Source organism: Ahaetulla prasina, chromosome 10, assembly GCF_028640845.1.
Source record: "Ahaetulla prasina isolate Xishuangbanna chromosome 10, ASM2864084v1, whole genome shotgun sequence".
Lineage (NCBI taxonomy): Eukaryota > Metazoa > Chordata > Lepidosauria > Squamata > Colubridae > Ahaetulla > Ahaetulla prasina.
The window spans coordinates 13314438-13340236 of NC_080548.1; the positions used below are offsets into that span (position 1 = coordinate 13314438).

The 25799-nt window shown below is 43.5% G+C and overlaps 1 protein-coding gene across 1 annotated transcript in view; it reads left to right on the top strand.

Moving 5' to 3' along the window:
* MACO1 (macoilin 1) overlaps positions 1-25799 on the top strand; it is an 83563-nt gene that overhangs the window by 44790 nt on the left and 12974 nt on the right. The window lies entirely within an intron of this gene.

The following is a 25799-nucleotide window of genomic DNA, read 5'->3' on the forward strand; positions in this document are numbered from 1 at the left end:
CATTTTTTCTACAATCTCTTTGGCCGAAGAGGTAGTAAAAAAATACTTTTAAAAGGCTCTGACAATCCCAGCTGAGTTGCCTGATCGTCAGAGTCTTTTAAAAGCATTTTTTCTACAACCTCTTCGGCCGAAGAAGTTGTAGAAAAAATGCTTTTAAAAGTAAAAAAAAAAAGTTGCCCATGTCCACCCAGTCACATTACCCCCCCAAGCCACGCCCACAAAACAATAACTAATTTTACATTACACCACTGTTGAAGTTACCTGTAGTTGCTGTTATGAATAGAATAGAATTTTTATTGGCCAAGTGTGATTGGACACACAAGGAATTTGTCTTGGTGCATATGCTCTCAGTGTACATAAAAGAAAGATCGTTCATCAAGGTACAACATTTACAACACAATTGATGATCAATATATCAATATTTATTTATTTATTTATTTATTTGATCATATTTGTATACCGCCCTATCTCCCGAGGACTCAGGGCGGTTAACAGGCATAAAAACACATAAATACAATATAAAAACAATTAAAAACTTATTCTAAAAGCCCAATAATTAAAAATATAGGAATAAAACCCAATTTAAAACCCATAAATTTAAAATCTAACTCAGTCCTGCAATTAAATAAGTATGTTTTAAGCTCATGCGGAAGGTCGAAGGTCCGGAAGCTGGCGAAGTCCGGGGGTAGTTCGTTCCAGAGGGTGGGAGCCCCACAGAAGGCCCTTCCTGGGCGTCGCCAGGCGACATTGCCTCGCTGGCGGCACCTGAGAGTCCCTCTCTGTGAGGCGCGGGTCGGTGAGAGGTATTCGGTAGCAGTAGGCGGTCCCGTAAATAACCCGGCCCTATGCCATGGGCGCTTTAAAGGTGGTCACCAAAACCTTGAGGCACCGGAAGGCCACAGGTAGCCAGTGCAGTCTCGCAGGATGGGTGTTATCACGGGAGCCACGAGGGGTTCCATCTATCACCAGCAGCCGCATTCTGGACTAACTGTAGCCTCCGGATGCCCTTCAAGGGAGCCCCATGTAGAGAGCATTGCAGTAATCCAGGCGAGGCGTCAGTGCGTGGTGACCGTGCATAGGGCATCCCGGTCCAGAAAGGCGCAACTGGCGCCAAGCGAACCTGGTAGGCGCCCTCCTGGAGCCGGCCGTCAAATGATCTTCTAGAGACAGCCGTTCATCCAGGAGGACGCCTAAGTTGCGCACCCTCTCCATCGGGGCCAATGACTCGCCACCGATGGTCAGCCGCGGATTTAGCTGACTGTACCGGGATGCCGGCATCCACAGCCACTCTGTCTTGGGGGGATTGGGCTTGGGCCTGGTTCTCCCCATCCCGACCCCGACCGCCTCCAGACACCGGGACAGCACTTGATAACCGTTGGGGTGGTCCGGTGTGGAAAAGTACAGCTGGGTGTCATCCGCATACAGCTGGTACCTCACACCGAAACCACTGATGATCTCACCCAGCGGCTTCATGTAGATGTTAAACAGAAGGGGCGAGAGGATCGACCCCTGCGGCACCCCACAAGTGAGGCGCCTCGGGGCCGACCTCTGCCCCCCTGTCAACACCGACTGCGACCGGTCGGAGAGATAGGAGGAGAACCACCGATAAACGGTGCCTCCACTCCCAATCCCTCCAACCGGCGCAGCAGGATACCATGGTCGATGGTATCGAAAGCCGCTGAGAGGTCTAATAGGACCAGGGCAGAGGAACAACCCCTATCCTGGCCCTCCAGAGATCATCCACCAACGCGACCAAAGCCGTCTCCGTGCTGTAACCGGGCGGAAACCGGACTGGAGCAGGTCTAGATAGACAGTTTCATCCAGGTGTAAGGAAACTGATATGCCACCATACTCTCTACAACCTTGGCTGCGGGCGAGGTTGGAGACTGGGCGATAATTACCTAAAACAGCGGGTCCAGGAAGGCTTCTTGGAGGCCTCACCACCGCCTCCTTCAAGGTGGCCGGGAAGACACCCTCCACCAAAGAAGCGGTCGTAATCGCCTGGAGCTAGCCTCGTGTCACTTCCTGAGTGGCCAGCACCAGCCAGGAGGGGCACAGGTCCAGTAAACACGTGGTGGCATTCAACCTACCCAACAACCTGTCCATGTCCTCGGGAGCCACAGGGTCAAACTCATCCCAAACAATGTCACCAAGACCACCCTCGGGCGTCCCACCTGAGTCACCACAATTTTGGTCCAACCCGTCCCGAAGCTGAACGATTTTATCGTATAGATAACCATTAAACTCCTCAGCGTCCCTGCAGCGGGTCATCCGCTCCCCTGGTGAAGGAGGGCAGGTCACCCAAACAGGGTGGCTGGGCGGTTATCTGCCCGGCGCAATGAGGAGGAGGCGTAGCGCCTCGCTTCCCTCAATGCCACTAGGTAAGTCCTAGTATAGGACTTCACTAGTGTCGATCAGCCTCTGAGCAGCTAGACCTCCAGGAGCTCTCTAGGCGTCTTCTCCGGCTTCATCCCCTCAGCTCCTCGGAGAACCAAGGGCGGTTGGGACCTGCGCGGGTCAGAGGCCGCAGAGGCACGACACGATCTAAGGCCCCGCGCGGCCCGTTCCCAGGCCGCAACAAGTTCCTCAGGCGTGCGTGAGCCAGACCCTCAGGAAATGGCCCAAGCTCCGTCCGGAACCTCTCCGGGTCCATCAGGCGCCTGGGGCGGAACCACGCATCGGCTCCGTCTCCCTGCGGTGTTGGATGGCGGTCAGAAAGTCCAGGCGAAGAGAGTGATCTGACCATGACAAAGGTTCAATGACTATTTCCTTTAAGTCCAGATCTCTCAACCACTGACCAGAGACAAAAATCAGATCAGTGTACCACCCCCAATGTGGGTAGGGCCATCAACTACTTGAGTCAGGTCCAAGGCCGTCATGGAAGCCGTGAACTCCCGAGCTGCTGTCGATGACGAGCCGGAAGATGGCAGTTAAAGTCCCCATGACTAAAAGTCTGGGGTCTCAACTGCCAGCAAGCACCTCCAGGAGCTCGGGCAGGGCAGCTGTCACGCAGCAAGGAGCCAGGTGCGTGACCAGCAAGCCCATCTGACATCTATGGCCCCTTCACAAGAGGATTCACACCCGGCAATCTGAGGTACAGTGGTCTCCCTCGGCTCCAGACTCTCTCTAATCACAACCCCACCCCTACCCTGGGCTCTCGGCTGATGGAATGCACGGAAACCTGGCGGGCACATCTGCACCAGGGCACGCCCCTTCTGCGCCCAACCAGGTCTCCGTAATGCCTATAAAGTCCATGGCACCCCTGAATAAGATCGTGAATTAGGGGCCTTATTGGCCACGGACCGTGCATTACACAACATCAGCGAAGGCCCAGGCTCTGAGGGTCTTGACCATCCGAGGCAGGAAAGTCTGGGGCTCGGGCGCGATCGCCTGCAAGCATCGGCGCGCACCCCTGCTGCGATCCGAGCCCCACTTCCGCCAAATCTGCCCCTCCCCATACCGTGCAAATAGCACCACCCTCCACCAGTGGAACCTGAACTCCCCGTAACCCTCGGACCTATTAACTCACCGCCACGAGCATGCGCGGGGCTGATACCCCACCGGGTTTCCCCCAACACCCGCCCCACCCCTCCCACCCCTTAAAAATGCCCTATCTAAAAAACCCCAAAGGCTCTTCCTCTTTGCATGCCACCTCTGTGGGTCCCAAGACCCGTCATTGAGGCCCCCTTGGTAATAAGCAGGCCATTCCTGCGGCGGGGCACCTGCAGGCGCAAGAGTTCCTGTACCGAATAGCATAAACGAATCGTAAAAATAACACTTTGCTAGGGGATAGCAGTCGCCGGGAGATGATAATTGTCCAGGATGGCAGGGTATTAGTCCATAGTTCCTCACATGGATACCCATCGTCCGATGGTGGCTGATACATGATGACAGATAGGCTAAAGATGGAAAGATGGAAAAAATAGCCCAGTCCTAAAATCCATGGGGAAACGAGGTGGGTGGGTCTTCTACCACCATCGGCAATGTCTACAGCTGTTCTTGGGTACGCCCTCCGGCAGATCTCAAATCGGTCTCCAAGTCTCTTCCATTTATCCATATAAATCATAAGGATTGCCAGCAACAAGTTATAGTCATACAGTCATAAGTGGAAAGAGATTGGTGATGGGAACTATGAAACGATTAATAGTAGTGCAGATTCAGTAAATAGTCTGACAGTGTTGAGGGAATTATTTGTTTAGCAGAGTGATGGCCTTCGGGAAAAAACTGTTCTTGTGTCTAGTTGTTCTGGTGTGCAGTGCTCTATAGCGTCGTTTTGAGGGTAGGAGTTGAAACAGTTTATGTCCTGGATGCGAGGGATCTGCAAATATTTTCACGGCCCTCTTCTTGATTCGTGCAGTATACAGGTCCTCCATGGAAGGCAGGTTGGTAGCAATTATTTTTTCTGCAGTTCTAATTATCCTCTGATAATCAGGCATGATAATCAGGCATATTTCACCAAATCTTAAGGCAACTAACCGTTGGAATGGAATTAACTCCCACATCAGACCTGCATGCCTCTTCTTCCCCATAGCAATGTAATTATTGGGATCAGTAATGTTATCCTCAGCATCAGAGAAATAGATTGATTGTCATGGAGAAGCAACCATAATCACTCGTGAAGAGTCTCAAAAAAAGTCTCAAATTGAAGTTTTATTGCTAGTTATCTATGTTACAAGAATCTCCCCAGACTGACTTCATTTCCCTGGGAAGGGTCATATAAGGTTTCAGGGATTCTGGGGGCAGTCAGGCCTTTGCCGCTTTCTGCAGTGCCAGGACTCTAAACTCAACTCCCTCTTAAGACCACCTTCCAGTCTAGTTGGAGGTTCCTGCACATTTATTCAGTTTATTCAGTCTTTGAAATTAATTCAGTCTTTGAAATCTATCAACAGTCCTTCACTCAACTCAAATAAAATGTTTAGGTTTACAAACATGGACATTTAGAACATAAGACTGAGCCACAGGACAGAAAGATTTCAGAAATGGGTGACCTTGCAGGAATTTTGCCTAATAGGTGAGCTCCATTAGTCTATGTTGGCATGAATTCCAGCAATTGGAGGTCTCGCAGAATTGGAAAGCACCCATTTTTCAGAGCGCGCCCCAGTTAACGGCCATCCGCATTAAGAGTGGCTGTACAGTTTTTGGTAAATAAATTTCTCTGGTTGGTATAGAGGTAGTCCTCAATTTACAATAGTTCGTTTAGTGACTGTCCCAAGTTACAACAGCAAAGACTTAGGACTACTTTTCAGACTTACGACCGTTGCAGCATCTCCATGGTCACGTGATCAAAATTCAGACACTTGGCAACTGATTCATATTTATGATGGCTGCAGTGTCCTGAGGTCATATGATCACCTTTTGTTACCTTCTGCCCGATTCACTTAACAACCATGTTACTAATGTAACAGTTGCAGTGATTCACTTCACAAGAAAAGTCATAAAATGGGGTAAAACTCACTTAACAAATATCTCCTGTAGTAGCAGAATTTTGCCTAATAGGTGAGCTCCATTAGTCTATGTTGGCATGAATTCCAGCAATTGGAGGTCTCGCATAATTGGAAAGCACCCATTTTTCAGAGCGCGCCCCAGTTAACGGCCCTCCGCATGAAGAGTAAATAAATTTCTCTGGTTGGTATAGAGGTAGTCCTCAATTTACAATAGTTCGTTTAGTGACTGTCCCAAGTTACAACAGCACTATAAAAAGACTTAGGACTACTTTTCAGACTTACGACCGTTGCAGCATCTCCATGGTCACGTGATCAAAATTCAGACACTTGGCAACTGATTCATATTTCTGACGGCTGCAGTGTCCTGAGGTCATATGATCACCTTTTGTGACCTTCTGCCCGATTCACTTAATAACCATGTTACTGATGTAACAGTTGCAGTGATTCACTTCACAAGAAAAGTCATAAAATGGGGTAAAACTCACTTAACAAATATCTCCCGTAGTAGCAGAATTTTTGGACTCAGTTGTGGTTGTAAGTCAAATATTACTTATATTTTGTCAGCCAGAGATCCTAGCTTTGCATTTTATTATAAAGCTATCAATAGATAAGCTCAGTTCTCTTCCCCATTTTCCCCCACCTTACAAATCTCTTCATTCTTCTTTTAGGAAGGCCTTTTAGATAAAGCATGAATTCTCAAACGTTTTATTGTTAGCAGTGATTAATACTACCACTTTTTAGGTTTGCTAATTTTGTGTGGAGCCATATCTAAGCCTTTGATATATTATTACAATTTTGGACACCTTCGTGATTTTTGTTTGTGCAAAGTGAAGTGACACAGAAGTTAACAGTGTCTTGTGGCATTTTAAAGAATAATGTGTAATTTGTTGTGTATCACTACCCCCTTCACAATGTACATAAGAAATAGTTCTGGGAATGGCTTATAGCAGGAGTGGGCAATTATGGCTTCTTTACAATCTGTGGACTTCAACTCCCAGAATTCCCTGCTACTCAGGATTTCTGGGAGTTGAAGTTCACGGGTCTAAAGGGGCCAAAGTTGCCCACCCCTGGTATATAGCATAGGTATACAGCGCTTCTGAGAAAGAGAAGAAACTAGTAAAAAAAAAAAAGTAAGAAATAATAAGAAACATCCAGTGAGGAGTAGTGAATAATAAATATTAAAAACTCACTATTGTGGAGTTCTTGGTACTCTCTGAGCCTGGTTATTCACTTACGGATGTTTCATTACCTGGCTAGGTAATGAATCTCTTCTGACAAATCTTTAATTCAATTATCTTTCCTTATTCTATTCAATTAGGTTTTCTTCAATTCAGTTCTCTAATCTCTCATTGAAATTTACTGCTGATAGGTTTTTATACGACCTTTACAAAAAACAATAATGTGCAACATATAAAAATATATTAAAGCAACATGCTGGCATATTAAACCAGTTATGGCAATATAAAAATAGGTATTTTAATTCCTTTCTGAGAGAAAATAAATTCCAGATTACTCTCAGCCTTGAAAAGAGATCAGGAGCTATATACATATGTCCATCAGGAGCTCACATCAAGTTTTTGCTGCTACTTTTATGGGTTGTTTTTTTTTTTTTTTACAAAGTGGCAATCTATTTCTCTTGACCACCAGTCCTAATTGCCAATTTATGGAATTTCAGTAAATTAATAAAGAACAGTAACAAGTAGTGTTCCAGAAAGGTATCTAATCAAGCAGTTTTGCCAAGCATAAATGTCTTTTCATTTCAAAAACGGCAAGGAATAATTACGTGCAAGTGCTGCTTTATATTTTTATATGATTGGGAGTTCCTTTATCAGATATGGGGTAAAAAAGTCAGATATGGGGAGAGTTTTCATTTTTAGCATATTACCAGTATGTTGATAATTATTATATCTTGTTTTTCTATGTTTGTATTCTGCCTAGAATTAGGTACAGGATTCTCAAAGCAATTCACACATTTCAGTGAACAAATTCAAGTCATTAATATATCCTAAATAAGAACTCAAAACATTTAGTCACCAATGAGGGAAACACTTTTGAGACTAACCTTAAATGTCCTCTCCTTGCACCATCTCGCTATGAGTTTATATAGGCAAGCATGAGACATAACAGAGACATAACTCTGTCTCTGTGAGACATAACTCACAAGCAGTTGGCTTATTAAGAAAGCTATGATTGTTTATATTCACACGCCACCAATCCTTTAAATCATAAAGAATTTACAAATCACAGTGGCTGGCTTCATGTTGAACTCTTAAGACACAACCAAATACTTCACCTTGCTACAATGAATGAGTCTAGCTTAAATTCTGTCTTTGGTGATTAGAAGCTGTGAATTTTGTACTCTGTTAAGCCACTTTTTCCTTCCTTTGGTGGCTGGTCGGCATATTTTTTCATCAGCACAACTTTCCCTGGATATTTTTGTTTGTTTTTGTTTTATTTTTACATTAATCTGGCACATTTCCAAACAGGTAAACTTGTAGAAGAAAATTAATAGAAGGATGCTTAACCTCACTCATTAATTATCCCTGGCAAAAGTCTACCCTGTAACTGGTTTCATAGACTAACAAAATATCTCTCTCCCTTTGCACGGAAGAGTTTGTTGACTCTTCTTTGCTCATGCAAGTAAGACTACCAACTTCCACCAGATATTTTTTGTGGCTCTTGTACTAGTAGTAAAAATTGTGGTGTGTATCAGAATTGTGCAGTCATTGCAGTTGCACATCCTGTCACCGTTTACTTCTGTACCTGCGTTAGGTATGACTGTCACTGTGGTGTCGAAACAGATATCAACATCTTGGCTAACCTCCTTGCCCCAAAACAAAAAAGAAAAGGACACTAGAAATCGAAGTCAACTTACATATCTTGCCAAAACTGGTGAACGATCCTCAGGTCTAGTGTGTGCTTTTAACTTGCGAAACTCTACAAAAGGTTAATTTTATGCTTTCTATGTACAAAGAACATGAGACAAAGAAAGAAGAAAGCATGTTTTAGTAACATGGTGCTTAAGAACAGGGGCGTGCTGAGGATTTTGTTCAATATCTGTCTGATAAAATCACTCAGATTCGGGACGGCTTGGACATTGATTGGATAGATTCAGGCGGGATGACGGGGACAGGTCTTGAGAATGTTATCTGGGCGGAGTTCGATCCTGTGACTCCTGAGGACATGGACAGGTTGCTGGGCAGGTTGAACTCCACCACATGTTTATTGGACCCGTGTCCCTCCTGGATGGTGCTGGCCACCCGGGAGGTTACACGAGGCTGGCTCCAGGAAGTTACCAACGCTTCTTTGTTGGAGGGTGTCTTCCCCGCTGCTTTGAAAGAGGCGGTGGTGAGGCCCCTCCTTAAGAAGCCCTCCCTGGACCCGGCTGTTTTAGCTAACTATCGTCCAGTCTCCAACCTTCGCTTTTTAGCGAAGGTTGTTGAGAGGTTGGTGGCAAATCAGCTTCCTCAACACCTGGAGGAAACTGTCTATCTGGACCCGTTCCAGTCCGGCTTCAGACCCGGTTACAGCACCGAGACGGCTTTGGTCGCGTTGGTGGATGACCTCTGGAGAGCCCGGGACAGGGGTTGTTCCTCTGTCCTGGTTCTATTAGATCTCTCGGCGGCTTTTGATACCATCGACCATGGTATCCTGCTGCGACGGTTGGGGGGATTGGGAGGGGGGGGCACCGTGGATCGGGGGGTCTCCTCCTATCTCTCTGACCGTTCACAGACGGTGTTGGCAGGGGGGCAGAGGTCGACCCCAAGGCGCCTCACTTGTGGGGTGCCTCAGGGGTCTGTCCTCTCACCTCTCCTGTTCAACATCTATATGAAGCCACTGGGTGAGGTTATCCATGGTTTCGGGGTGGATTACCACCTGTACGCTGATGACACCAGCTGTACATTTCCACCCCGAACCACCCCAATGAAGCCGTTGAGGTGATGGGCGGTGTCTTGAGGCCGTACGGGTCTGGATGGGGAGGAACAGGCTTCGACTCAACCCATCCAAGACAGAGTGGCTGTGGGTGCCGGCTTCCCGGTACAGTCAGCTTACACCATCGCTGACTGTGGGGGAGGAAGTACTGACCCCCAGGGAGGGAGTGCGCAACTTAGGCGTTCTCCTGGACGACCGGCTGTCCTTAGAGGATCATTTGACAGCCGTCGCCAGGGGAGCTTTTTATCAGGTCCATCTGATTCGCCAGTTGCATCCTTTCCTTTACCGGGACGCCTTACGCACGGTCACTCATGCCCTCGTCACTTCCCGCCTGGACTATTGCAATGCTCTCTACATGGGGCTCCCCTTGAAGAGCACCCGGAGGCTCCAGTTAGTCCAGAACGCGGCCGCGCGGGTGATAGAGGGAGCATCGCGTTGCTCCCATATAACACCTCTCCTGCGCGGCCTGCACTGGCTACCGGTAGTCTTCCGGGTGCAATTCAAGGCTTTGGTTACCATCTTTAAAGCGCTCCATGGCTTAGGACCGGGATACCTTCGAGACCGCCTTCTGCCACCGATTGCCTCCCAACGACCTGTGCGCTCCCACAGAGTGGCCCTCCTCAGGGTGCCGTCGACCAAACAATGCAGGTTGGTGACCCCCAGGGGGAGGGCCTTCTCTGTGGCGGCACCAGCCCTGTGGAATGAGCTTCCTCCTGGATTACGACAACTCCCTGACCTCCGGACCTTCAGACGTGAACTGAAGACTCTATTATTTCAGCGCGCGGGACTAGCCTAAGAATAAAAATGTTTTAAACAAATTTTAATGGGGTTTTATTGGTTCTTATTGTTTTAGTGATCAGGCCTTGATAATATTTAGTTTTAATCTGGGTTTTAAAAGTCTATTTATTATATTGTTTTATATTGTTTTAATATGCCTGTGAATCGCCCTGAGTCCTATGGGAGATGGTGCGGTATATAAGTTTAATAAATAAATAAATAAAAATAAATAAGAATGAGGCACTAAGAATTGTAAGCACATTTGTCAGTGCATCTGGGTTACCAAATTTAACCATTCCTCACATACCCCTTTTAGGTTCAGGATTTTAAGTCCAGAGAGGTAGTTTCTTTCCAGCGATACCAAATTAACTTTTCAGCAACACTTGAAGTTCAGAAAGTTCAAAGCTTTTCTCCTATCTATGCATTCCAAGTTTATAAATTAGAGTTAGAATTAAGATTAGTATTCCTATCCCTACACCAGCAGTACTACATACAAGTAGTGTGAGCGATGGTGCCCACAGAGGGGGAACCAGTAGGATGGACTACAGTGAAGTGACAGTTTCCCAAGAAGGAGGGAGTACATTCCAGAAGGGAGGAGGGAGATAAGAGACAGCACAGCCCTCAGCTGGGTTGGAGACAGAGGAAGAGTGTCACAGATAGCAAGATATACTCTGTAGAACATGTCTGTTAGAGTGAGAGTAGTAAGGGTTAATGTGGGAAGATGGGCGTTTAGCTAAACCCAAGAACAACAAAAAGAAATTCGGCCAGAGTTCAGTTCTTTATTTGCTTACAGACAATAGACAGAATCTTGCCAGACTAAACTCTTGCTACTATATGTAACCAGCATATTTAATTTTCTCCCCATTTAATTGTTATCCAGAATATGCCTTATGAATATTTCATTATTATTGTAAGATGGGTGATGAACAATGGAATGACATTAGTTATGAAAATTGTTTGTAGCTATCCTTTGGGCACATTATTTTAGTTATGGATATGTGCATACATTCTGCTCAAATAATGAAAGCAGAACAAAGCCATTAAAACACAGAAAGCCAATGAATGATACCATTTCACAACAGTAAAACAAAAGAAAAAATCAATTCAGTCTCATAGGCTTTCTAATATAAAATAAATTTCATTTGATACCTACACAGTGGTAAATAGGACAAAACAATTTTCTCTAGAAAGCATTTTCAGTAATTTCCATCATTAAAAAGATAAAAATAGAAGTTTTACTTGCTCCTTATTTTTGGCCTTTTGGGTAGGAGAGAATTCACACAATTTCAAAAGTTGTCAAGCTATTCTCAAAAATATTCTCGAAGTTAAACTATAGAAATTTAACTTTTTAAAGAAGAAAATTGAAGCTCTTCTCACCATTATAGGTGACAGTCCTACGGACTTGTGGCATAGATGCAGCCCTGTCAATTCATGCATTGACATGCTGAAGTTGTTCAAATCGTTTGTATATCTCAGGGGCCAGAAGGGAGGCCAGAGTTACAATCACAAATAATAGTTAGCTGTCCCCAGGACCTCTGTATTTAAAAAACTTGTGTAGATGGCCTTCAACTTATGAGCATTCTTTAACAATGATTTAAACTTAGGACAGCACTGGAAAAAGTAACTTACAACCCATCCTTGAAGATACGATTGTCTGTACCACCCCCACAGTTATCTTGACCAAAATGTGGGCACTTGGCAATGGGTTCACATTTACTATTTTGCAGCATCCTGTGGTCATGTGGTTGCAATTTGCGACCTCTTCAGCTGGCTTCCAACAAGCAGAGCTTGTTTTGGAAGGCATTGAAGGGAATATTCAATAAGGGAAGCCAAATTTGTTCAACGATTGCATGATTCATTTAGCAAACACGTGATTTGACCACGGTTAAAATGATTGTGAAATTGGATCCTGTTACTTAATAATTTGCTTAGCAATCAAAATTCTAGTCCCAATTGGGGTCATAAGTCAAGAGATGAAATTGACTGGGCTTTCTGTGTATTAAAACTCAGTTTTAATTGGATTGCCATTTATAAAATTTTATTTATATTGTCATATTTATAGCGTTGCCTATCTCACAGTGGCTCTGGGTGGCATACAACAAAGTTCAAAACAAAACGTATACATTAATATTAATGTTATTAATATTTAAAACTTTTTGCATTATAAAAAGGCACAAAACTAAAACAGAATAGAAAAGATTAAGTGAAGAGCAGGTGTTAATTACAAAGGAGCTATTTGAATATTTCACCGGTGTCCTCAGGCCTCATAATGCAAGGAGGTTTTGGAGGACGTTAAAATCATCCAAAAAGTTAAAAGGAACAAAGCCAGTGAAGCTGCCCTCACCGTAGGAGAAAGATGCTTCATAAAGTGAAGGCATGGCAGAAAAGGCCCGCTTAAGAGTTGCCAATGGAGTTTCCCTAGCAGACGGGACCCATAGCATGCGCTCTGTGGTGGATACGGTGGGATGAGTAGATGTAATCAAGGAGAGACAGTCCCTCAAATAACCTGATCATGTAGGTGTGAGGTCAAATTAGAAACTTGAATTGGACATGGAAAGAGGTTAGTAACCAGTGCGGCTCACAGAGTTAGAGATGCAGTGTGGATCCAGTCTGGAAACACACATAATTGTTCAGACCAGCTGAAGTTTTCAGATACCCTTCAAAGGGCAGCCCCATGTAGACTTTGTTATTGTAGTGACCAGGAAGTGACTAGGGCATGAGTAACTGGGAGTACAATTCCTCAGTCCAGGAGTTTTTAAATTTCATATCCTTTTTTATGTTTTTCATATTTTATTTGTATACTGCCCAGAGTTCTTCTGTGGGAGAGATGGGTGGTTTAAAAAATTTGATAGATAAATACGGGCACAAATGGCACACAATGCAAAGTTGAACAAGGCCCCTCCTAGTAGCCTAGGAGACTCCATCCCCAGATTGTGCATGGGTCTATTTGGGGAGGTGCAACCATCCAGCATTAAAGATGATATTGTCATAGAACAGGGGTGTCAAACTTGATTTCATTGAGGGCCACATCAGGGTTGTGTTTGACCTTGGGGGGGCTGCGGGGCATGGCTGGGGGGGCATGGTCAGCTCGACATCACCTGTGTCAGGGCTACCTGTGGTGGCCTGGGTGGTGCGTGGCCTCCCCAGGCCCCGTTTTTGGCCTGGGCGGCCTTCTGCATCCCTCTGCCAGAAAAAACGGAGCCCAGGGGTGCGCATGAGGCTGCTCTGAGCTCTGTTTTCACTGGCAGAGGCACCGCGGGCCGGTCCTTCAATGTTTCCAGAGCGGTCCCGTGGGCCACATCTAAGCAACCTGTGGGCTGGATCCGACCCACAGGCCTTGAGTTCGACACTGCTGTCCTAGAACCAAACCCAAAGCCATTCAGTCTTGCTAGGATTTAGTTGCAAATGGGGATCCAGAATCTCACAACCTCCAGGCACCAGAATAAGGCATCCATTGCATAACTGCAGAGATGTATGTTTGGGTATCATCAGTGTACTGATGATATTTCACCCTATGGCAATGAATGAGCCCACCCCGTGGTCTCATGGAGATGTTGAATAGGAATGGAGAGAGCACCGACTCCTGTGGCACCCTACACGGTGGCGGCTGAGCATGGGATCTCTCTCCCCAACAACCACATCGTTGTGCAGCCCATCCCCAATCCTTTGAGTCACTGTGGAAAGATACCATGGTAAACAGTATTGAAAGATGCCGGGAGATCAAGTAGGGTGAGGATAGATGCACAACCTTCACCCCGCCCACATACTAGATCATCCAAAAGTATGACCAACACCATTTCCATCCCTCACCCAGGTCTGACTTCTGGCCGAAAAGGAGCTATTCTAGATAATCTGTTTCATCTAGACCTCTGAAGCCATTGTGCGTTGCAGTCACCTTCTCAGTTACATTCCCCAAAAAGAGAAGGACAATACTGGATGAAAATTGTCCTCTTGAGGAGAGGAAAAACAAAAGCCTCCTTAAGAGGTAATGAAACAAACATGGAAGAATTTGCCAAGGCCAGAACTCACATGATACCTGCCCCGCCCTCCAGACTGCCTTAACCAGCCCGGAGGGGTTCAGCTGCAAAGAGCAGGTGACTGAGCTCAAAGTCCTAAGTACCCTGTCCATTTTATCAGGCCCAACAGGTTCACACTGTTCCCTGATAACTGGGCAAGAATCCTCCCCAGGCATCTCCTCTGGACCTGCAATAAAGCTAGTGTCCAACTGTGAGCAAATTTAAGCAACTTTGTCTGACAGATGCTGGCTTAAATCTTTCACATGCTCCCATAGGGTTTTCTGAGCCCCTCACCTCAAGAGGCATGTGTCACCCAAAAGAGGGCCACAGGATGGATATCCATGAACAAATAAGGGCAGAGGAAAGCAGTTACCATATTTTTTGGAGTATAAGACGTACTTTTTTCCCACAAAAAAGAGGGTGAAAATCTGGGTGCGTCTTTTTTTTTTTTTTTTTATAAAAAGTTTTATTTTTACAATCATATCAAATAATTCATCCAATGTACAGTTATATACAATTAGTCGGGCTTGCCCAGTCACCACCCCCCTTTTTAACACTCTTCCCTCTTCTACCTTCTTTTACTTTCCAAACCTTCCTCTCCTTCTCTTATCTACATCCGCTCCTCCCTCCACCCTACACCTTCCTTCTCCCTCTACTATCCCTCTTCCTTCCTCTTCTCCTCTTTCCTACCTCCTACTCTCTCTTTTCTCCCTCCTCACCGTTCTAAAATGGTAACTATGCAGACCCGACCCTACATTAATTATATTTCTTCAATAATCCCTGTACATTAACCATCACTCCATCTCTACCAAACCCCCAATTCCCTCCCCTTACCCCCACCCCCACCCGACTTCCCAGAACAAAATGCAGGGTATCAAAACTAACAATCATAATCCAAAATAATTCCTAAATTATAATCTCTAGTCACACCACACTTAGTCACACTCTCAATTCCCCTCTCCTTCAAAAATATATCTAATACAAAATATTTCCTAAATTTACTCATATGCTATTCGATATTTTTTTATCTGATAGTTATTTTGAATATAATCAATCCACATTTTCCATTCTAAAATATATTTTTCTAGTGTATAGTCTTTCAAGTAAGCCGAGATTTTGTCATCTCTGCCAGATTTGATACTTTGAGTGTCCATTCTTGATTGTAGGTAATTCTTCTTTCTTCCAATACTGAGCAATCAAAAGTCTTGCGACTGTTATTAAGTTCAAAATCAATTTAGTCTCTATAGCTGTATAGTCCATAATTATTCCTAGTAGAAAGAACTGCGGAGTAAACTTAATCTTCTTTTCAAAATATTCTGCATGATCCACCATACTTTAATCCAAAATGCTTTAACTTTTTACAAGTCCACCATATATGGTAATAAGTAGCATCTTCACAATCGCATCTCAACATTTAGCAAGATCTAATATGTGTTTCTTGTAAACAGGTAATGTCATTTTAAATTGTTTCAAATAATGAAATACTTTCCTTCTCTTCTGCGGTGAATTCAGGCCATTAACATTCCAAGATAATAGTTTAATTGCCATTATCGGCCAAGGAAACTTTTGGAACACCAGCCGCAGATCACATTTACTTTAGGCCTTGCTCCTCCCACTGTTTCCGTTGTAGTAGTTGCCAGTTGTTGTTGTGCCTTCATCTCTTGTTCCTTGCGTTTAGCAGCAGCTCTTGTCAGCCTTTGTTCTTTTGAATCTAAACCCGTCGTAGGTATTTCCAACACTTGTAATAAATCTTCTTCCATCACAATCTGTTCTTGTACCTGCTTCACTTCTCTTCCTTCACTTCAGCCTCCTTCTTCTAGCTTCCAATGGGGAAGACTTCCAACTTAATACCTCAACATAAAATTCTCTTGCTTTTCCAACCGTATTGAAACGATGTACTTTCCTGCATAATATACTATTATACCAGTTGGAATATCCCATCTATATTCAATCTGATGTTTTTAAGTTCATTCACCAGGAAGGCAAATTCCTTCCTAGCCCTTAACATTTTGGTGGAATTTCCTTTAATATCAAAATATCTTGACCAGCAATCTGAATCTTCTCCCCTTATATGAAGCTTGCAAAATCTGATTTCTCACTGTTCTGTTTGTAAAATAAATAACAACATCCCTTGGCAACTTTTTTGCCTTGCTATCCAAGAATTCACACGATATATTTTATCAATTTGATAAGCCACATCTGCTGGACGAGCTGCTAATATCTCAGCAAATACTTCAGAAAAATTTCCTTAAATTCTCTTCCTTATTTTCTTTCAAACCTCGAATTCTAAGAGCAAATTCCATATTTCTATATTGTATCAAAACTATTTCATCCTCTGTTTTTCCATTTTACTTTGAAATTCATCCATTTTATTTTCTAATTTTAAATTATGTCGCTTAATTTCTTCAACCTCCTCTTCCAATAAAATCACATTCGTTGCCAAACTTTGTACTGCCATTACAAATCCTTCTTTAACTTCTTTATTTCCCACTTGAATTTCTGATATCTGCTCTTTCATTTCAGACATCTCATCAGTTATTACTTTAAATTTTTCTTCTATAAAGCCTTTTAAGTTCTCTTGTAACGCCTCTAAATTCAATGTTCTAGTCTCTGCTGTATGAGCTGGAGAGGCACCAGCTGATAAAGTTCCAGAGCTCTTTGTTACAGTAGACTTTAATTGTTTGGCTGCCATCTTCTATAAAATTATTTATTTATTTATTTCCAACTTAATATTCACTTTAAATCTTCTTAACCTCTAAGAAACACAGTCTTTTAAAGCAGTATTTAAAAATCTCCCCTAGATTCTATCAGCAGGCAGCAAAGAGTTAAAGAGTAAAAGCAGCAAGTAACATGCAAATTACCAACTGCAGACGGCAAACGCTGAAAGTATCGCTTTCGCTTTCCACTCGTTAACTTGTTAACAATTCGCCTCCATTTTTTTACTGTTTTCAAGCTTGTTACAAAGTATCGGGGAATCGGCTTGGCTACTTGCATAAAGTTCTCCCACTTTCGTTCTGTCCGGTATAATCCTTTATTGTCCAAAATAAATCTCGGCGTTTGGTCGTGGTGATTGGTTCCGCCAAAGCAGAAGAATCCTCGGATCTGGAGCACTTCGGGTTACTGGAGGGAACTTAACCCTTCAAACCCCTTTTTTCTCAGGGGCTTTAGGGAAATTCAACCTCTGCCCTCAGCTCACCACCTTCTCCTTCTCCCGAAGAGGGGGTTTTCCGAACCGCTGGACAGCAGATTTAAGCTGTCCTAGCGATTCCACATAATCCAGAGGTTGGTGATCGTAAAGATCACCGCCATCACCTACGGTGCCAAACCGGAAGTCTAAATCTGGGTGCGTCTTATACTCCGAATGTAGCCCACACAGCTTCTCAAACGGAGGTTTCGGAGGCTGAGAGAAGCTTCAGAAAAGAAGCCCCCAAATAGAGCTTCAGAGGCTTTTTTTCTGAAGTTCTGTTTTGGAGGCTTTCAGAGGCAGAAAACAGAGTTTCAGAGGCAGAAAAAAAAGCAAAAAAAAAAAACAAGGCACAGAGCTCACAACCAAAAAACCTGTTGCTAAAATTCACCTCTGGGAACAGCTGATTGGGGGTATTCCAGGAGGCCAATCCACCTGCCAATCAACTTGTTTCTTATTTTCCTCCCCAAAAACTAAGGTGCGTCTTATACTCTGGTGCTTCACTGCCCTTTGGTTACTATTAAAGTCAATTTCTCCTGTTTCACCATATAGTAGTCCACATTTAACAAGCGGCCGCTTAGCGATCAAATTCAAGTTTTGAAAGTTCAGGATACATGGATACATGGATGTTAACCTGACCCAACAAAGTTCTTGGATGTAATAAGATTTAAAGAATATAGATGCTAGAATTTTGTTCAATAGAGAGCTACTATATCAGGAAGAATCTGGTATTCCATGGAGGGTAGGCTAGTTTAAAGACTCTTGTAGACAATACATTTATTTGTTTGTTTATTTATTAAATTTATATGCCATCCATCTCACTCTGCAAAGTGACTTAAATTAATAATCTGGAGATGAATATATGTATATATGTATGCATATGTGTGTGTGTGCACACGCACGCACACACAATTTGTTAGGTTATGGATAGCTATCTCCCTTAATATTATATTAAGGTAAAGGTAAAGGTTCCCCTCGCACATACGTGCTAGTTGTTGCCGACTCTAGGGGGCAGTGCTCATCTCCGTTTCAAAGCCGAAGAGCCAGTGCTGTCCGAAGACGTCTCCGTGGTCATGTGACCAGCATGACTCAACGCCAAAGGCGCACGGAACGCTGTTACCTTCCCACCAAAGGTGGTCCCTATTTTTTCTACTTGCATTTTTACGTGCTTTCGAAACTGCTAGGTTGGCAGAAGCTGGGACAAGTAACGGGAGCTCACCCCGTTACACGGCAGCACTAGGGATTCAAATTGCTGAGCTGCTGACCTTTTCGATCAACAAGTTCAACGTCCTAGCCCCTGAGCCACTGCGTCCCCTTAATAAATACTATATTAGGAAGGTAGTTTTCTTCAGATTAGTTTGATTTGTTTTTAGGACACGTTGTCTAGTGTGCATTTTGTGTTTTTCATATTTTAATATTGCATAAATCTATAGTAACAAGTTCTCACTTAGTTGCAGGCAACCTGTGACTGTTGACTGCAAAAATCCTCTATGCTGAACTTTGTCCTTGCTGTTACCACTCCTGTTGTTGTTGTTGTTGTCAATAATGTGTGAAAATGGTGAGGAGGCTTCTACAGTATGTGTTTCCTGAACTTCTGGAACTCTGAATTATAGTTCCTAAACTTCACATCTACCAATGCTATCCTAACTGTTAGATGAAATTCCTTCCATTATATTAACAATATGAACAAGAGGCTTAAGAGCCATGGAAATGGGGAACAGGGTAATTTGGGACATGTCTGAAGGTACTTTTCCAGGTTTCATCTTCAATCTTTGTATCCCTCCTAGTCATTCCAACAGAGTGAAAACAGTTAATTTCTCAATGGGAGGTACAGTTGATATCTGTCTTGTGATCATAACAAACCTGTCTGTTATTAAGAGTCTTGGCATCTGACCTTGGTCCTCTTACTGCCCACGAAGCTAATGGCTACAGTTTTGTACAATGAATGTTCCCTGCTGGTTTATATTGTTATAGGTTGAAATAAAGGGGATTAGGTTAATTCAGGAGTCCCCAAACTCTTCAGTTTGTTGACCCTGTCATGAAATTTCAGATTGTTCAATGACCCCCAAAATTTATTATATGAAAATAATTTAAAGACTATTACTTTAACTACTAGCATTGCAAATAACAACAATATCAACCCCTTTGTCAGTTTTGGAAGACAGTTTTCCTTTTTGCTTCCTAACTGCCACATATTTTAGCCTGGGAAATTGGGAGGAGGGTTTTGTTGGAGAGGTAGAAAGTTAAGTCATAACAGCATTCCATCTTCAAGGACACTTTTGTCTACATCTGCTGGAGGCTGCCTGGAGATTGTATCCAGCTGAATGTGAAAAGTTAATTGGACTACATCAGTGGTGGCGAACCTATGGCACGCAAAACCATCCCGTGCCGAATGCGCGGCCTTGCCGGCTCCTTGTCGCGTTCCTGTGCTCAAATGCGTGGTGGCCAGCTGGCCGTTGCACGCGTGGTGCCAGCAGACCTCGGAAGTGCAGCGGTCCATCACGCATGCGTGAACCAGCACCCGGCCTTCCGGGTTGGCGTCACGCGTATGCGCAATGGGTCACCGCAGTTCTGGGGGTCGCCGGCACAGTGCACATGACGGCCAGCTGGCCGGCGCGTGTTTGAGCGCACGAACGCACGAACGCAACAGGAGCCAGCGAGGCCGCGCATGGGACTGTTTTGCGTGCCACTTCCAGCACATGGGCCAGCACGCGAGAATGCGAAAGGTTTGCCATCACTGGACTATGTGATGAACTTGTGGGTATGGGGCAGGGCTGTGAACTGTTAGCGGGGTGGAGAAAACCTGGAAACTTTCAAATTAGAGTTTTCCCAGATATGCCAACATGACATCTCTAATAAATTGGAACTTTAAGGAACCTCAGGCCTCGGAGTTTTCTTTCATTGGGGGTGTTCCTTGGGAACCTGACACCCTTGATATTGATCACTTTGGGGACCCCAGCTCTGTTTGGGAACTTCTTTTCTGAAGCTTGTTTCAGCCTCTGAAACCTCCATTTGAGAAGCTGGGCGGGGCTACATTCGGAGTATTATTATTATTATTTATTATATTTGTATACCACCCATCTCCCGAAGGACTCAGGGCGGTTCACAGTCAAAAAAAAACAGAAAACATATAATACATAAAAAACAGCTAAAAGAGTAGATAGTTAAATTCAATTGATGCTCTAACTTTTAAATACAAATTTAAAACTTCATTTAAACCCCTTTTTTAAAAATCCCAATTTAAAACTACATTCAAGCTAGTCCTGCTCTTCGAAACAGCAACGTCTTCAGCTCGCGGCGGAAGGACTTGAGATCGGGGAGTTGACGAAGCCCCAGAGGGAGCTCGTTCCAGAGGGTAGGGGCCCCCACAGAGAAGGCCCTCCCCCTAGAGGTCGCCAGCCGACATTGTTTAGCTGACAGTATCCGGAGGAGGCCCTCTCTGTGAGAGCGCACTGGTCGGTGAGAGGCTAATGGTGGCAGTAGGCGGTCCCGTAAATATCCTGGCCCTAGGCCATGGAGCGTTTTAAAGGTGATGACAAGTACCTTGAAGTGAACCCGGAAGACCACTAGGAGCCAGTGCATATTACACAGGAGGGGTGTTACATGGGAGCCAAAAGGTGCTCCCTCTATCACCCGCGCAGCCGCATTCTGGACCTGTTGTGTCTTGTCCTCTCTCACCGCAGCCGGGGTCTGCTTATCTGCTCCCGAACACGGAGGAATGTATGCCTCCCGGCCCCAGTCCTGGCTCCATGCCCAGACAAGCTGCAGAGGAGGGGGCACCTCCCGGTCCCAGCCCTGGCTCCATGCCCAAGCAGGCTGCAGAGGAGGGAGCATCCCCCGGCCCCAGCCCTGGCTCCATGCCCAGGCAAACGGAGCAGCTAGACCCCTCCCCCTCCTCCACAGCATGTGAGCCTGAGGAAAGTTTACTTCCAACAGCTGATTGGAGTGACCCTTGCATCAGAAGATTGGATAGGCGGAGGCAACAGAAGGAAGGGAGGGGCAGGCCTTAATGAGTGCTGAGTCATGGAGCCACACCCCATGGCCTATATAAAGGATCTGCTTTCTGGCAGTCTCTGAGTCAGGCAAAGTCGAACTTATCTTGCTGAAGGCACTTACTGGTCTCCTGCCTGCTCTGAGGACTTTGCTAGGACTTTGGGCAGAGCTGCAGAGGCAAGCCTGATTCGGATTTCCCTGACCCGGCCGTCAGCAGAGGAGTGGGACACGACAGGACCAGTTGGAGTCTCTGGGTACACTTCAAGGGGAGCCCCATGTATAAGACGCACCCAGATTTTCACCCTCTTTTTTGGGGGGGAAAAGGTACGTCTTATACTCCAAAAAATGCAGTACATGTGATGTTCCTTAATTTTTTTTAAGATTGGTTATGACTGTGTCTTGCTATGATTAGTAAGTGCCTGAACAGGGTTATAGCATCGCCTGTTAACCAGAAGCAATTAGGAAGCAGTTAGGAAGCAATCCACTTAATATAGACTTCTCCAATATTCTTGAATATTCTAGTTACAATACTTGGAAAGGGCCAAGCTCCCTACCTTACAGGTCTATACATCTGCTTAGGTCTTGTAAGCCAGCCATATTTATGGATCCCTTTCCAGTTTCAGTTCAAAGCATGAGGTATGACTTAACAAAGTCTAAATAGTTGTTTGAAGGACTGTATTTTGAAATCAATAATCCTTAAAGGGGGACATGATAGAAGAAGTCTTCCAATATTTGAAGGGCTGCCACAGAGAAGAGGGATCGACCTAGTCTCCAAAACAGCTGAAGGCAGGACAAGAAAAAGTATTAAAGAGAGATCCAACCTAGAATTAAGGAGAACTTTCCGGACCATGAAAAGAATTAATCAGCGGGACAGCTTGCTGCCAGAAGTTGTGGGTACTTCGTCACTGGAGGATTGGACAGCCATTTGTCCAGAATGGCTTAAATGGAAAAATTTTAAATTTGGCTTAAATTTTTAAACTGGCTTTATTTTTAAACTGGCTTAAATTTTTAAATTTTAAATATCAATTTTAACCGGGGTTGAATTAATTTATATGAATTTTAAGGGTTTTTAGGTTTAAACGTTTTAAATTTCGGCCAATTATATAATAAGTTTTTTAATCTTTGTTTTAATTGTACACTGTTATTGTTTTATATTGGCTGCAAACCGCCCTGAGTCCTTCGGGAGAAGGGCGGTATAAAAATCTAAATAATAATAATAATAATAATAATAATAATAATAATAATAATAATAATAATAATAATAATAATAATAATAATAATAATAATAATGGTATAGGGTTTCCTGTTTGAGTATAGGATTTGACTAGAAGGCCTCCAAGGTCCCTTCCAACTCTGTTGTTCTGCTAAAAGAAGCTCTCTTGATCTTGTACCGTAAGAGGCAAGGTTGATTTGAACTTAAGAAATGAACTTGCAAGCTTGGAACTCCCTACCTAGGTTGGCTCTCCTGCTGTTCTTCTTTTCATCGAAGCAGGCATTTGGGATTTAAATTACTTTGTTGTTTATTAATTTTTTGGTTTGGGTTTCTTTTTATTAATACAATTCCAATTGTGTTTCAACTGCGTTTAATCATATTGATTTGTTTCATTCTTCTGCTGTATGTTTATTGTTACCTTTGAAATTGTTGGTGGAAAAAGAATTGATTAATATGCTACTATTATGTTCATTTGGAAGTCTCCAGTGGTTTTCAATGCACAGCTTTTTTAAATATGAAACAAGCTTTGTTATTTCTAAATGTGGCCATGATGGTCTAGTCAGGAGAGATTAAAATTAACCCTCATAAACTGCAATTCATTTATTTCTTGTAGAGGGTTGCTCTAAGCAAGTATGAGGATGGGAGGGAAGGAGAAAAATATAGACAATAGTATTTCAGCTGTAAAAGAATGTCATTATTTATTAGATAAATCTGCCTGAGTTGGTGTATAATGGGATGTTACTAGCAGCTGGTTGATTGCCCTAATATCTCTTTTTAAAAAATGATTTGAGTGGATGTTATCTCTTCCATGCTACCATGAATGATGAATGTTCTGGATGAGATTTCCAGATATGATACTATTGGGAAAAGAATTGTGTGATGCTTTTGGAACAATAAGTCTGTGTGCCATTGTAACAGGTGGTTGGTGTTGACAGTTTTGAAACTGAATAACCTACTTTAAAGATCATGTGTACCCAGACAAATTCTAACCAGTTTTGTTGGAGAAATTAATGTGCATTAATCTTCACTGTGAATTTCCCATGCTACTGAAGAAGAGCTGAAGATCTTTTGGTGCAGTAATGGTGTTTATGATGCAGCTGATTAAAGCCTTCCAGAAGTCTAGTTGCTGATGTTGCCATGCAGGAAAATGAAAGCTGAAACTGAAAAGACAAAATTACAGTGGGAATAAGGATCAAAAGAAACACGAACAAGGAAAGCTCAACGTTTTGAAATATTAAATGAATCAACCACACATTGACATCTTAGGCACCAGCAAATTGAAAGGGACTGGCATAGCATATATTCAATCAAAACATCATACTGTTTATTGTTGAGGAACAATAGAATAGGAAATAGAAAAGGATGGCATTTCATTTTTAGTCAGGAGGTACCGAGCAAACACAGTATATGGGTCCAGTGCAGTCAGTGACAAATAATATGAATTAGACTTCATAAATCTTCCTTTATTAAAGCAGTTATCCAGGTGTGTGCTTGAACTGTGATGCATCATATGAGCAGGTTAACAAGTTTGATTGTCAAGTTCAATCTGATATCAGTCAAATGAACATAAAAGAAGATGTCTGTAACAGATTCCATAAGAAATTTAGATGTCTCTTGATATAGTCTATAATAAAAGAGTTTTGAAAGTTTGATTGTGCTTTAATCCCCTTCTATTACACCCCCATGGATCAAGGAGGAGCCTGCCTGAGTTTCTTTCAATCTTTTATTCCAAGATTAAGGAATACTTCATTTCTGTTGCCTGTATAAAAGTTCTTGCCATTTCCCTTAAAGTCATCTCCCTGACTCTCAAACCTATTATTTATATCTTGGACACATGCAAACATCGAGCCCTGGGTCCCTAGCGCTGGGAAAGGTGGAAAGAAGGAAAGAGAAGAGGGAAACCAGCATTGTGATCAAGCAGCAGCTGATCTACCATCAAAAGATCTAAAAAGTCAAGTTATCCTGGAGAAGTTCTGTCTGTTTGGTCACTAGGAAGACACCAACTTCATGACACGTAATCATGAGTAATGGGAAGCTTGTAGTCAGACTCATTTCCAATTCAGCTTCAGAAGCTCTCTGCTTCTTAGCTCTACTTGGATACCAGAAAGTGAGCAGTCTCTTGGTGGTTAGACCACAATAGGAAGTGGTCCATGTTTTTAGAACCAACTTCAGCTTTTTAGAACATACTTTGGAAATGATGTATCTCATGCTTTGAGAATCCACACTAACACTTATTAGAAGCTACGATCTATTTTGCCAGATTGAAAATCTACTACAGGTAGTCCTCAATTTGTGGCCACAATTGAGCCCAAAGTTTATGTTGCAAAGTGAGACAATTGTTGAGTTTTGCCCCATTTTACAACCTCTCCTGCCACAATTGTTAAGGGAATCACTGCAGCTGTTAAGTCAGCAACACAATTGTTTAGGGAATCTGGCTTCCCGTTGACTCTGGTTGTCAGAAAGGTTGCAAAAGTTGATCACATGACCCCCAGGGCACAGTCATAAATATGAACCAGTTGCCAAGCATCCAAACTTTTAATCACGTGACCATAAGGATGCTGCAAGGTTCTAGGTGTGAAAAACAGTCATATGTCACTTTTTTCACTAAATGGACTGTTGTAAGTCGAGGACTACCTGTACTTAACTTACTTCATATGTGATAGGAGCAAAGTTTTGGAACCATTACAGTATATCCTGTATGAAACTTAGTACGGGGAATCCTCAACTTACCACACTTTATTTAGTGACTGTTCAAAGTTACAGTGTCACTGAAAAAAGTGACTTATGCCCATTTTTCACACTTACGACCTTTGCAGGATCCCCTTGGTCACATGATCAAAATGCAGACGCTTAGCAACTGGCTCATATTTATGACGGTTGCAGTCTCCTAGGGATTACATGATCCCCTTTTGCGACCTTCTGACAAGCACAGTCAATGGGGAAACTTGACTGTGTTTGACAATAGGGCTGCAGTGTGGCTCAGGCTGTAAGATAGCCTGTTATTAAAACACAGCTGCTTGCAATTACTGCAGGTTCTAGTCCCACCAGGCCCAAGGTTGACTCAGCCTTCCATCCTTTATAAGGTAGGTAAAATGAGGACCCAGATTGTTGGGGGCAATAAGTTGACTTTGTAAATATACAAATAGAATGAGACTATTGCCTTACACACTGTAAGCCGCCCTGAGTCTTCGGAGAAGGGTGGGATATAAATGTAAACAACAAAAAAATTAGATTCACTC